Raw genomic sequence first — 11582 nt, 5'->3', positions numbered from 1 at the left:
CAGCTCTTCACATCAGGTGGCCCAAGTATTGGAGTTTCAGCTTCAACATCAGTCCTTCCAATGAACACCAAAGACTGATCTCCTTTAGGATGGAGTGATTGGATCTCCTTGCAGTCCAAGGGACTCAAGACTCTTCTCCAAAACCACAATTCAAAAGCATCAATTCTTCTGCTTTCAGCGTTCTTTATAGACTATTCAGGTCTGGCCTAAATCAAATCTCTTATGATTATACAGTGGAAGTGACAGATTCAAGGGAGGGTTAGATTGATAGACAGAGTGCCTGGAGAACTATGGACAGAGGTTCATGACATTGTACAGGAGGCAGGGATCAAGACCATCCACAAGCAAAAGAAATGCAAAAAGGCAAAATGGTTGTCTCAGAAGGCCTTACTGTGAATAGAAGAGAAGCAAAAGGCAAAGGAGAAAAAGAAAGATATACCCATTTGAATGCAGAGTTCCAAAGAATAGCAAGGAGAGATAAGAAAGCCTTCTTCAGTGATCAATGCAAAGAAATAGAGGAAAACAATAGAATGAGAAAGACTAGAGATCTCTTCAAGAAAACTGGAGATACTAAGGGAACATTTCATGCAAAGATGGGAACAATAAAGGACAGAAATGGTATGGACCTAACAGAAGCAGAAGATATTAAGAAGTTTCAAGAATACACAGAAGAACTATACAAAAAAAAAATCTTCAGATAATCACTATGGTGTGATCACCAACCTAGAGCCAGACATCCTGAAATGCAAAGTCAAGTGGGCCTTAGGTATCATCACTACAAAGAAAGCTAGTGGAGGTGATGGAATTCCAGTTGAGCTATTCCAAATCCTGAAAGATGATGCTGTGAAAGTGCTACAATGAATATACCAGCAAATTTGGAAAACTCAGAAGTGGCCATAGGACTGGAAAAGGTCAGTTTTCATTCCAGTCCCAAAGAAAGGCAATGCCAAAGAATGCTCAAGCACCGCACAATTGTACTCATCTCACAAGCTAATAAAGTAATGCTTAAAGTTTTCCAAGCCAGGCTTCAACAGTATGTGAACCATGAACTTCCAGATGTTCAAGCTGAATTTAGAAAAGGCAGAGGAACCAGAGATCAAATTGCCAACATCCGCTGGATCATTGAAAAAGCATGAGAGTTCCAGAAAATGTTTTCCAGAGATGTTCCAGAAAAACACCTACTTCTGCTTTATGGACTACGCCAAAACCTTTGACTGTGTGCACCACAACAAACTGTGGAAAATTCTTCAAGATATGGGAGTACCAGACCACCTGTCCTGCCTCTTGAGAAATCTGTATGCAGGTCAAGAAGCAACAGTTAGAACTGGACATGGAACAACAGACTGGTTCCAAATAGGGAAAGGAGTACATCAAGGCTGTATATTTCACCGTGCTTATTTAACTTACATGTAGAGTACATTATGAGAAACGCTGGGATGGATGAAACACAAATTCGAATCAAGATTGCCAGGAGAAATATCAATAACCTCAGATATGCAGGTGACACCACCTTTATAGCAGAAAGTGAAGAAGACCTAAAGAGCCTCTTGATGAAAGTGAAAGAGGAGAGTGAAAAAGTTGGCTTACAACTCAACATTCAGAAAAGTAAGATCATGGCATCTGGTCCCATCACTTCATGGCAAATAGATGGGGAAATAGTGAGTGTCTTTATTTTGGGGGGCTCCAAAATCACTGCAGTATGTGACTGCAGCCATGAAATTAAAAGATGCTTGCTCCTTGGAAGAAAAGTTATGACCAACTTAAACAGCTTATTTAAAAGCAGAGACATTACTTTGCCAACAAAGGTCCTTCTAGTCAAAGCTGTGTTTTCTCCAGTAGTCATGTATGGATGTGAGAGTGGACTATAAAGAAAGCTGAGCACTGAAGTATTGATGCTTTTGAACTGTAGTGATTGAGAAGACTCTTCAGAGTCCCGTGGACTGCAAGGAGTTCCAAGCAGTCCATTCTAAAGAAATCAGTCCTGAATATTCATTGGAAGGACTGATGCTGAAGCTGAAACTCCAATACTTTGGCCACCTGATGCAAAGAACTGACTTATTGAAAAAGACCCTGATGCTGGGAAAGATTGAAGACAGGAGGAGAAGGGGACGACAGAGGATGTGATTGTTGGATGGTATCACTGACTCAACGGACATGAGTTTGAGCAACATCCTGGAGTTGACGATGGACTGGGACGCCTGGCGTGCTGCACTCCATGGGGTCATGAAGAGTCAGACACGGCTGAGTGACAAAAATGAGCTGACAGAATCTAGACGTAAATTTGAAAAAGTAAGACAAAGAGAAGCAAATGCTGTGGAAAGCAAATAGACCATGGTGCGTTTTGAACAAAATTATTATTCTTATTCATAGCTCAAGTTTATTTTATTTCCCAGAGGTTAAAATATACGACTAAACTTTTCTTAAACCTAGTGTATAGTGTTAGCCATTCAGTCCTGTCTGACTCTGCAACTGCATGGGCTGTAACGTACCAGGCTCTTCTGTCCATGGAGATTCTTGAGGCAAGCATACGAGAGTGGATTACCATTCCCTTCTCCAGGGGATCTTCTGGACCCAAGAATCAAGTCAAGTCTCCTGCATTTAGGCAGGTTATTTACCATATGAGCTACCAGGGAAGCCCAAACTTTTTCTTAATTCTGTGTTTAATTTCAGCCCTCTGTGGGAGTCTCTTTTCACATAAATAACCATCTTTGGGTGTTTAGTGTAGTAGTGTTATTCACTCAGTCGTGTCCATCTGTATGAGACTCCATGGACTATAGCCTTATAGGCTCTTCTATCCATGGGATTCTCCAGGCAAGAATACTGGAATGGGTTATATAAATGTCAAGTGCATGAAAAGAGAATACAAGATCTGAATATCAAAAAGTCAAATATCTTCTGGAGATAAATGTGTTCACTCCTATATAGTCTGACTTCTGAGAGCATCTTTTATAGGAATAAATAATTTCCTTAAGTAGTGGTTTTCCTGCTAAGAGGGGTATTTTAACAAATGGAGTTCTTCAACTGGGTACTTATAAATGTATACACTTGACTTTGTTAACTTTGGCCTAGCTGTCTTAGAACTCACCTTAAATAAGGGCATGTGTATCAGAACTTTATCAGAAAACCATTCTACTGTAATAAGAGATATCACTTGAAAGCTTTCCAAAATGATAATTACTGTAGAGAAGACACATAAAACTGTCTGGGTGGAAGAGTTATTGGTGCTGATGCTCCTTGTCAAAATATGAATGCTATTTATCTGCAGACATTAATTATGGATGGCTTTTTCCACATAGGTTAACAGATAATTTTCATTCACTGTCTCTTGTAACAGAGCTCAAAAGCCATCATAATAATTGGGCCACTAGGTCTAAAAGTATTTGCATTTCAGGTGGGACAAGGTTACCTCAAGATTTTCACACTATGGCAGATTTGACACTTGACATAAAATTACTCACGGTGGATATACTTTGTAATTGTACTTCTGTTTCTATCAGTACAACAGCTCCGTAATATTTTAGGCTTGGTAGGCCATCTTTATTGTTTTTGTTATTTTATCTATTATATATTGGACCTGTTGTAAACTTTGAAGGACAAAATAAGACATCACACTGTACTTGTTATATTGGTCACTTCAGTCAAATTGTAAACATTCCATTTTGACATGTGATTTTCCTAGTCTTTAAGAAAATGTCTTTGTAAGATATTATAACTTTAGAAATTAACACTGTGTAGAGGTGAATTGTGGCGAGTAAATAGAGGGTACCACACAGGGATTTTTAATTCTTTTAAAACTCCCTGTGCAGCTTAATATTAGAATGAAATAACTATTAGATTATTATGAGGAACTTTCACCAGGGGTCATTCAGATCAGATCAGATCAGATCAGTCGCTCAGTCGTGTCCAACTCTTTGCGACCCCATGAATTGCAGCACGCCAAGCCTCCCTGTTCATCACCAACTCCCGGAGTTCACTCAGACTCACATCCATCGAGTCAGTGATGCCATCCAGCCATCTCATCCTCTGTCATCCCCTTCTCCTTATCACCTATTAAATTCAACTTAATTTACCCAAAACCATTATCACTTTACCCAAATATGTTGATCAATCAGATGAGTAAAACAGAGGTTATATTTGAGTGAAACACAGACATATGCCTCACAGAAAATGAATATGTGTGCCTCAAACAAGTTTATATGTTGGGATTTAAGATGTTTGAAAAATTAATTTTCTAAGTGTTTCTTCCAAGTTTTCTCTTTCTATGGAGGGTAATGATCTGAATACTATGCTTTAATAAATATTATTCAATTTGTTTAATTATGCAAGCAGCCTACATTATGGATACATATATATGCTATGTATGTATGATTATTAGTTTTTAAAATGAGAAGCAATGACCTGAAGAAAATATAACTAGCCCATCCAACTTCTCATGTACCAGTCTTTATGCTGAGGCTATGGCAAAAACATAAATATTACTTAAATACAAAGACTGTCCTAGACTCCATTAATGGATACAGCTAAGACATTTCTGATTCCCTTAAACATGTTTAAACTAGAGCTATTTTTACAAATTGCCTGTTCTGTACCAGTCTGATGGACCAATGTAGAATCTGTTGTTTCTGAAATAGAAATGAAATGAAAATGTAAAAATATCAGTCCCTTTCTAGATATATGTGTGTGTGTGTGTGTGTTAGCCGTGTCCCACTCTTTATGACCCCATGGATTGTAGCTCACCAGGCTCCTCTGTCTATGGAATTCTCCAGGCAAGAATACTGGAGTAGGTTGCCATTCCCTTCTCCAGGGGATCTTCCCAATCCAGGGATTGAACCCTGGTCTCCTGCATTGCAGGCAGATTCTTTACCATCTGAGCCACCAGGGAAGTCTATATATATATATATATATATATAGAGAGAGAGAGAGAGAGAGAGAGAGAGAGAGAGAGAGAGGGAGAGAGAGAGAGAGAGAGAGAGAGTATATCTCTATCTCTATACTGCAAGCAGTTGACCACTCAGACTCAGATTCTTTCATACTGCTGTATTTTTGTAGAGATTATATTTATTATGAAATGTAACTTTATCAACTTATTTTTACAAGATTCTAATTCCCTTACAAAAAATTTTATTAACTGAAGGATTTTAAAATCAAACTCTTTCTTTGTCACAATTCTACTTTAATAATAATTATTTTAAATCTTCTCAAGGAATATCAAATTCCTTTAGCTTCCTAATAGGCATTCTATACTTGTTATATTTTAAGCTACAAAGTTATAAGCACTCAAGCTAATGTTTAAAAATTAAAAATATAAAGAAAGATGAGCATAAATTCACTAAGCTTCTTTCAATATGTTTCCTGTTTTCCCAATCCTTTATCCTGAAATAAGGCAAGGTTGACAGTATGGTATGTATTTTCCATATTTTCTCATGTTGACATCAACATACATGGACAATATTACTTTTTTGTTTAAGTATGAGATTGCACTATGAATATTTTTCCTCTTTATGAGCTCATTATGAGTATCTTTCTAGATACATAGAAGATCTAATTATTTGTACAGCTTTGGAATGTTGATAGAATGCATGCAATATAATTTATTCTTTATTCCTCTATTAAGGAACATTTAGGCTGTTTCCCAGTTTATGTCATTATAAATAATGCCATTATAAGTATTTACTTAGCTATTTGCTTTTCTTCTCTTTAGACACTGATGCTTTTATTTTTATAGGGTCAATTTTTACAGACATAGTTGTTGTGTCATGTAAACTACTTTGATGGATACTGACAATGACTTTCTAAAGTTACTATAATTCATTGTCAAACCAGCAGTGTATCTGAAGGTCCTTCTTCATAATGCCTTGTCTACGACATTGGTCTTCAGATAGATTAGGATTGAATTTTTTTTTCTTTTTGATTTTGCACTGATTGGAATTTTCCTAAGCACTTTCCATTTTAATGATCTTTTATGCATTTATTGTTCATTTTGAGACCCAATAGAAACAAATACTTAAGACTATGGATTCTCTTTGAATCCTGGCACCTCTAGTTAGTATTTTTGTAACTGTTGGTGGGTGACTTAGGATCTCTGTAACTCAATTTCTTTATCCATAAATTGAGATAGCAATAGTTCCCAACTTAGAGCAGACATACCTGGCTTGATTCAGCTTCTCCTTGTTCTCTTCCACTCCATGTCCATTGGCTACTAGCACAGCCATCCAACAGCAGCATCTACCTACAGATATTCATTTCCAGAACCAAAGAGGCAGTAATTCTATGGTGGCAACAGCTTCTCTTAAACCTCTTCATAAATATCCCTCTCATGGTTACACTTTGCATTTCTCTGCAAACTGTGCAGAAAGAGAAAAGAGCCCTTGACCTCTAAGCTGGACTGGAATAACAAGGTCTTGATATTCTCCTGTTCAAAATAAATAATTTCACAAACATCCACAACAGACAGCATCACTCTCTGACCTTAGTGGATCGAAACAAAAACAAGATCACCCCATATTCATGTCTGAACATAAAATAAGAACATTACCCAAAGCACAAAAATGATCACATGTACTCTAATCTTAGCTACTATGAGTAATTGCTGCTTCTTTGCCAACTATAGTTATAGCGTTGAACTAGTCTTCTCGCCTTCTAGATAAGATTTATTAAGATAGTGAATCACTGAATTATCCTTGCTTCCACAGTAAAGACAGGCTTGCATAAACCTGCCCCCCAATCACCTAATACAAATCAAAATCTTACAGCAATTCCTTTCTAACACAATCTTACTCAAATGTTTCCCATGGTGTGAATCCCCCTTGCTGCAATGAATACTAATCCCGGCTTATTCAAATTGTTCAGCTATGTTCCTGGTGGTCTTGGCTGGAGGGCATCAACACCACAAACTGTTAACTCACACAAGTGCCTCAGATGAAATAATAAGCAATTTAGCAACTTCTCTGATTCTCAGAATCCCTCTTTCAGAGTCTTCCTTCCCAGCTCTTTCCACTTTTGTGTAAGGTTAATCCTTATAATATTCTTTGCTTTGCTGAGTAAACTCTGGTGCACTCTTAATAGCATGTTTTGCATACAAATATTTTTCTCAGTTCTATCAGATTTCCTATTCATGCTTTCCTAGGCTAAGGCTAAGTCACTTCAGTCGTGTCCGACTCTGTGTGACCCCATAGACGACAGCCTACCAGGCTCCCCCGTTCCTGGGATTCTCCAGGCAAGAACACTGGAATGGATTGCCATTTCCTTCTCCAATGCATGAAAGTGAAAAGTGAAAGTGAAGTCGCTCAGTCGTGTCCGACCCTCAGCGACCGCATGGACTGCAGCCCACCAGGCTCCTCTGTCCATGGGATTTTCCAGGCAAGAGTACTTGAGTGGGGTGCCATTGCCTTCTCCTATTATCTTATAATACCCACTCTTTAAATATTAATATATTGTTTGGAATCATTCTGAAATTTGGTTTGGAATAATGTATATTTTAAATAAACAAAATCTTTTTTTTCACTATGTGATAGCCCTTCAATAGACACAAGCATATTTCTAATTCTTAAGTTATATTATAAATGTGGAATCATATTCATCACTCATGTGACTTGGTTTATTTTGAGGTATGTCTCTGTTCTGATACATTTGGCAGGGCAAATTTAAAATTCTGTGGTAGAGACAATTAACTTCATGGTAATTTCATAATGGGGCTATCGAAAGAGATCATTTATAAGGTGTCATGGCACACGAGTCTGTAAGCACATTTTAGAGGTAGAAAAGGCTCTGTTCATACTGTTCTATGCTACTTTCTAGCAGTACATGTTCATGGGAATGTTAATTATACTTTGGCAGTTTCCGTCTCCCCATTTATAAAATGGAGGAAATACATGAATAGCACTACTATTGTGACTTTTGAAATAAATCTGTAATGGCCAGCACAATATCTGGTACCTAGTAGGCCTACCATAATAATGGGCATGTTGACCACAAAAAAATTAATTTTTTCAGTTATCCATATGCTCATTCAGCAATAGTTTATGAAATGGCTTTCCTATTCATCATATCAAATGGAAAGAGAAAATATAAAAGATAAAAAGAATCCCAGCCTCTAGAGGGTTCATGTTCTGGTGAAAAAAACAGATGAAAACCATTTATTAAAAGGAAAAAGAAGAAGGAGGAGGAGGAGAAACACAAAGAAAAATAAACTCAATTCAGCTTAACATTATATCTTTCCAGTGTGAACGCTATTCAATGTTGCATTGTTATTTTAACTTGTACTTACATAGTTCAAAATCACCCTAAAATATCTGCATAAATGTATAACACTCAAACTACACAGTCTCTGAAGGAAATTCCACAGGGTTGAGTAAGAGTCACTGTAAGGGATTTAATGCTGGTTTTTCAGAAACCAGCATTTGATATGTAGTTCAACCTCTCTTCTCAACCTCTCCTCCTTTTCATAATTCTGTCCTGAAAATTCAGTGAAAAAAGACTTAAAAGTACCCAGCACCTAAATACATACACAGTAATTATTACTTATATTTTATGTTTCACTGTCAGCTCTGCTGATGTTGCTCAGACTGAAACAATCTTCCCAAGTGAATTTTCATATGAATATTTAGTTAAAAAAGCAATTTTGTTTCAGAGCATGCATAGGATTCTGTAAAACATCACCACCTAATGGTTAATCGCCTTTATGCTCAATTTCAATACATTTGGGAAATCATTATTGCAGGCACATACAATAAATCACAAAAATGATTTTTATGAAAGTTAACTGAACAGGATCTTGTTCTTATTTTAAAAGTTATATCCAACAGCTCCCTGAAGTGTAGACTTTATTAATTCATGACTGAATCATAGGGCAATAAGATAAAAAATTGCAAGAACCTGCAGACACTAATGCATCTGTTTATGAAAAATTGAACTTCAGACATTTGACAACTTCGATCTTTTCTCCTCATAACTAGAGCTACCTTCAGGTATGTTATAGCTATATTTTAAGAAGGAGTTTCCAGGAGAGTCTTCCAAAGCACGCTTTTTCTATTTCTCAAGACTCAAAAATTTCCCTGCTACTCAAATTTCCACTCCTTTTGGACAAAATCTTTAAAAAAAAAACCTGCCTGGCTGAGATAGCTTATGAATAATTAATAATTCTATGTTGAATGTTATCACTGGATTCTTGATGTGCCTGACAGCTTGAGGAATAGGTAATATTCTCTCTAGCGATATAGGATTAATGTTCTTGTGTGACTATCCTGATGTTGTTTTGTTCTTATGGAATCAGTGCTGACAAACCATTATGCTGTTCATATGTTTCAGTTTCATGAGGAACTTCAGAAGAGACACTGATGACTTAAAATGCATTACAGACATATATATTGGTGTTATTATTAATTTTTATACAATTAAAAGTTTTGAAATCCCCATGTAACAGTCACATGATATATATCATCGGTTAACTTACCTTCTTAAGAGAGAAAGTATGTATCTCAGTAATATTGGAGAGGCTTATGCACTTTACTTGCCCAGTCATAAGATCCCTCCTATTTTTCCTTGTGTCATTCAAATATACACACTATAAAATTATTTATAACACCCATAATTTACTGAATTTCTGCACTTGACATATTTTATATATTTTGGAATCCACAAAAATACCTTTACATCTAAAAAAAAAAAAAAGGATGGTATATTGTTTTAGTGGAAGTCTCATGCTTGTTTATTTCTGTATTTATTTATTGGTCATACCGGGAGCACACACAAAATCTTAGTTCCCTGACTAGGAATTGAACTCATGTCCCCTGTACTCAGAGCGTGGAGTCTTAGCCACTGGACTCCCTGGGAAGTCCCCCCTCACATGTATAATTATTCCCATTTTATGGATGAGATTTCTGGCCTCAGGTTAGTTAAGGTCACTGAGTTACTTCAGTAACTTCACTCAGTTACTAAGTTCTCACTTAGTCAGAACCAAATTCTGACTAACCCCAAATTATACACACTTTTCATTAAACTGCACTATTTATATATTGTTTTCTTTACCAGTGTGTATGGACCTAATGCAGATAGGTGCATTTCAGACCAATTCAGCCCCAAATCCTGAATCATTAAATCACATAAAAAAATGGCAAGGAAGGGTAGAAACTCATGGTAGACTCTCGCCTACACAACATGGAGACAGTTTTCTAAATATGTTTCTCAAACTGAGGTCACTTTAGAATTGTGTTACTAGTATGTACAAGCATATTTGGGTAGTCTGTAGCACAAGATTGTTTTGGATTTATTTGTAGGAATAATTGGTATATTTGGGATAAAATTTCATACTAAGAGAAAAGAATGTATAAAATACAAGTTCATGGACAATTGGCTTGTGTTAGAGAGCTTCCCATGGAGAAGGCAATGGCACCCCACTCCAGTACTCTTGCCTGGAAAATCCCATGGACGGAGGAGCCTGGTAGGCTGCAGTCCATGGGGACGCTAAGAGTCAGACACGACTGAGCGACTTCACTTTCACTTTTCACTTTCATGCATTGGAGAAGGAAATGGCAACCCACTCTAGTCTTCTTGCCTGGAGAACCCCAGGGACAGAGGAGCCTGGTGGGCTGCCGTCTATGAGGTCACACAGAGTTGGACACGACTAAACGACTTAGCAGCAGCAGCAGAGAGCTTCCCAACTGGCACTAGTGATAAAGAACCCACCTGCCAGTGAAGGAGACTTAAAAGACACAGGCCCGATCCCTGGATTGGGAAGATCCCCTGGAAGAGGACATGACAACCTACTCCAGTTTTCTTTCTGGAGAATCCCAGGGACAGAGGAGCCTGGTGGGCTACAATCCATAGGGTAGCAAAGACTAAGCCACGAATTAAGTGACTTAGCATGCACTCAAAGAGCCAGACAATTTTGTCATTCAGATTATCTTCTATATTCCTAACATACATTTAACGAAACCTTCAAGAGAAGGGGCTGCAGACATAAAGCAAAAATAAAACAGAAATCCCTGTTCTATTAATATTGTGCTTTCTTTAGGGCAATAATTCAAGTGCTGGTGTTGACAGATGTAACCGTTTTGGCAGATATTCCTTAGTCATAATTTATGGAGGTTAGAGATTGGTCAGAGGCCTCAAACAATGCTCTGGCCATTTGAAATCAAAACAAAAACTCAGGGTAAGGATAAGAGGAAGAATAAGCTATCATACATAACAGTAGGTTGTGATTGTGAACACAATTGAGATAGTTCAAATTCCAAGAGAGAGATTTACAAGACAGTATTTCCAATACTGAGGGTAGAAACAGAGGCAAACCGAGGTGACAGTTTTTGGCGCTAACATTTTAACTCCAACCTCAAACTACTGCACAATTGCACTCATCTCACATGCTAGTAAAGTAATGCTTAAAATTCTCCAAGCTAGGCTTCAGCAATACGTGATGTTTCATGAACTGGATTGGATTAATTAAGAGGGTTTTTAGTATGAAGAAACTGTCAAGTGTGTATTTTGGAAAAATTACTTTGGTAGTTGTATGGAGAATGGGTGGCAAAGGGACACAGTCTATAACATAGACATCAGTCAAAAAGCCCTTTGTAACTGGTCAGAGGAGA

The sequence above is a fragment of the Bison bison genome, unplaced genomic scaffold (genome assembly GCF_000754665.1).
Source record: "Bison bison bison isolate TAMUID 2011002044 unplaced genomic scaffold, Bison_UMD1.0 scf7180017864384, whole genome shotgun sequence".
Lineage (NCBI taxonomy): Eukaryota > Metazoa > Chordata > Mammalia > Artiodactyla > Bovidae > Bison > Bison bison.
Note: the sequence above shows the minus strand (reverse complement) of the source record.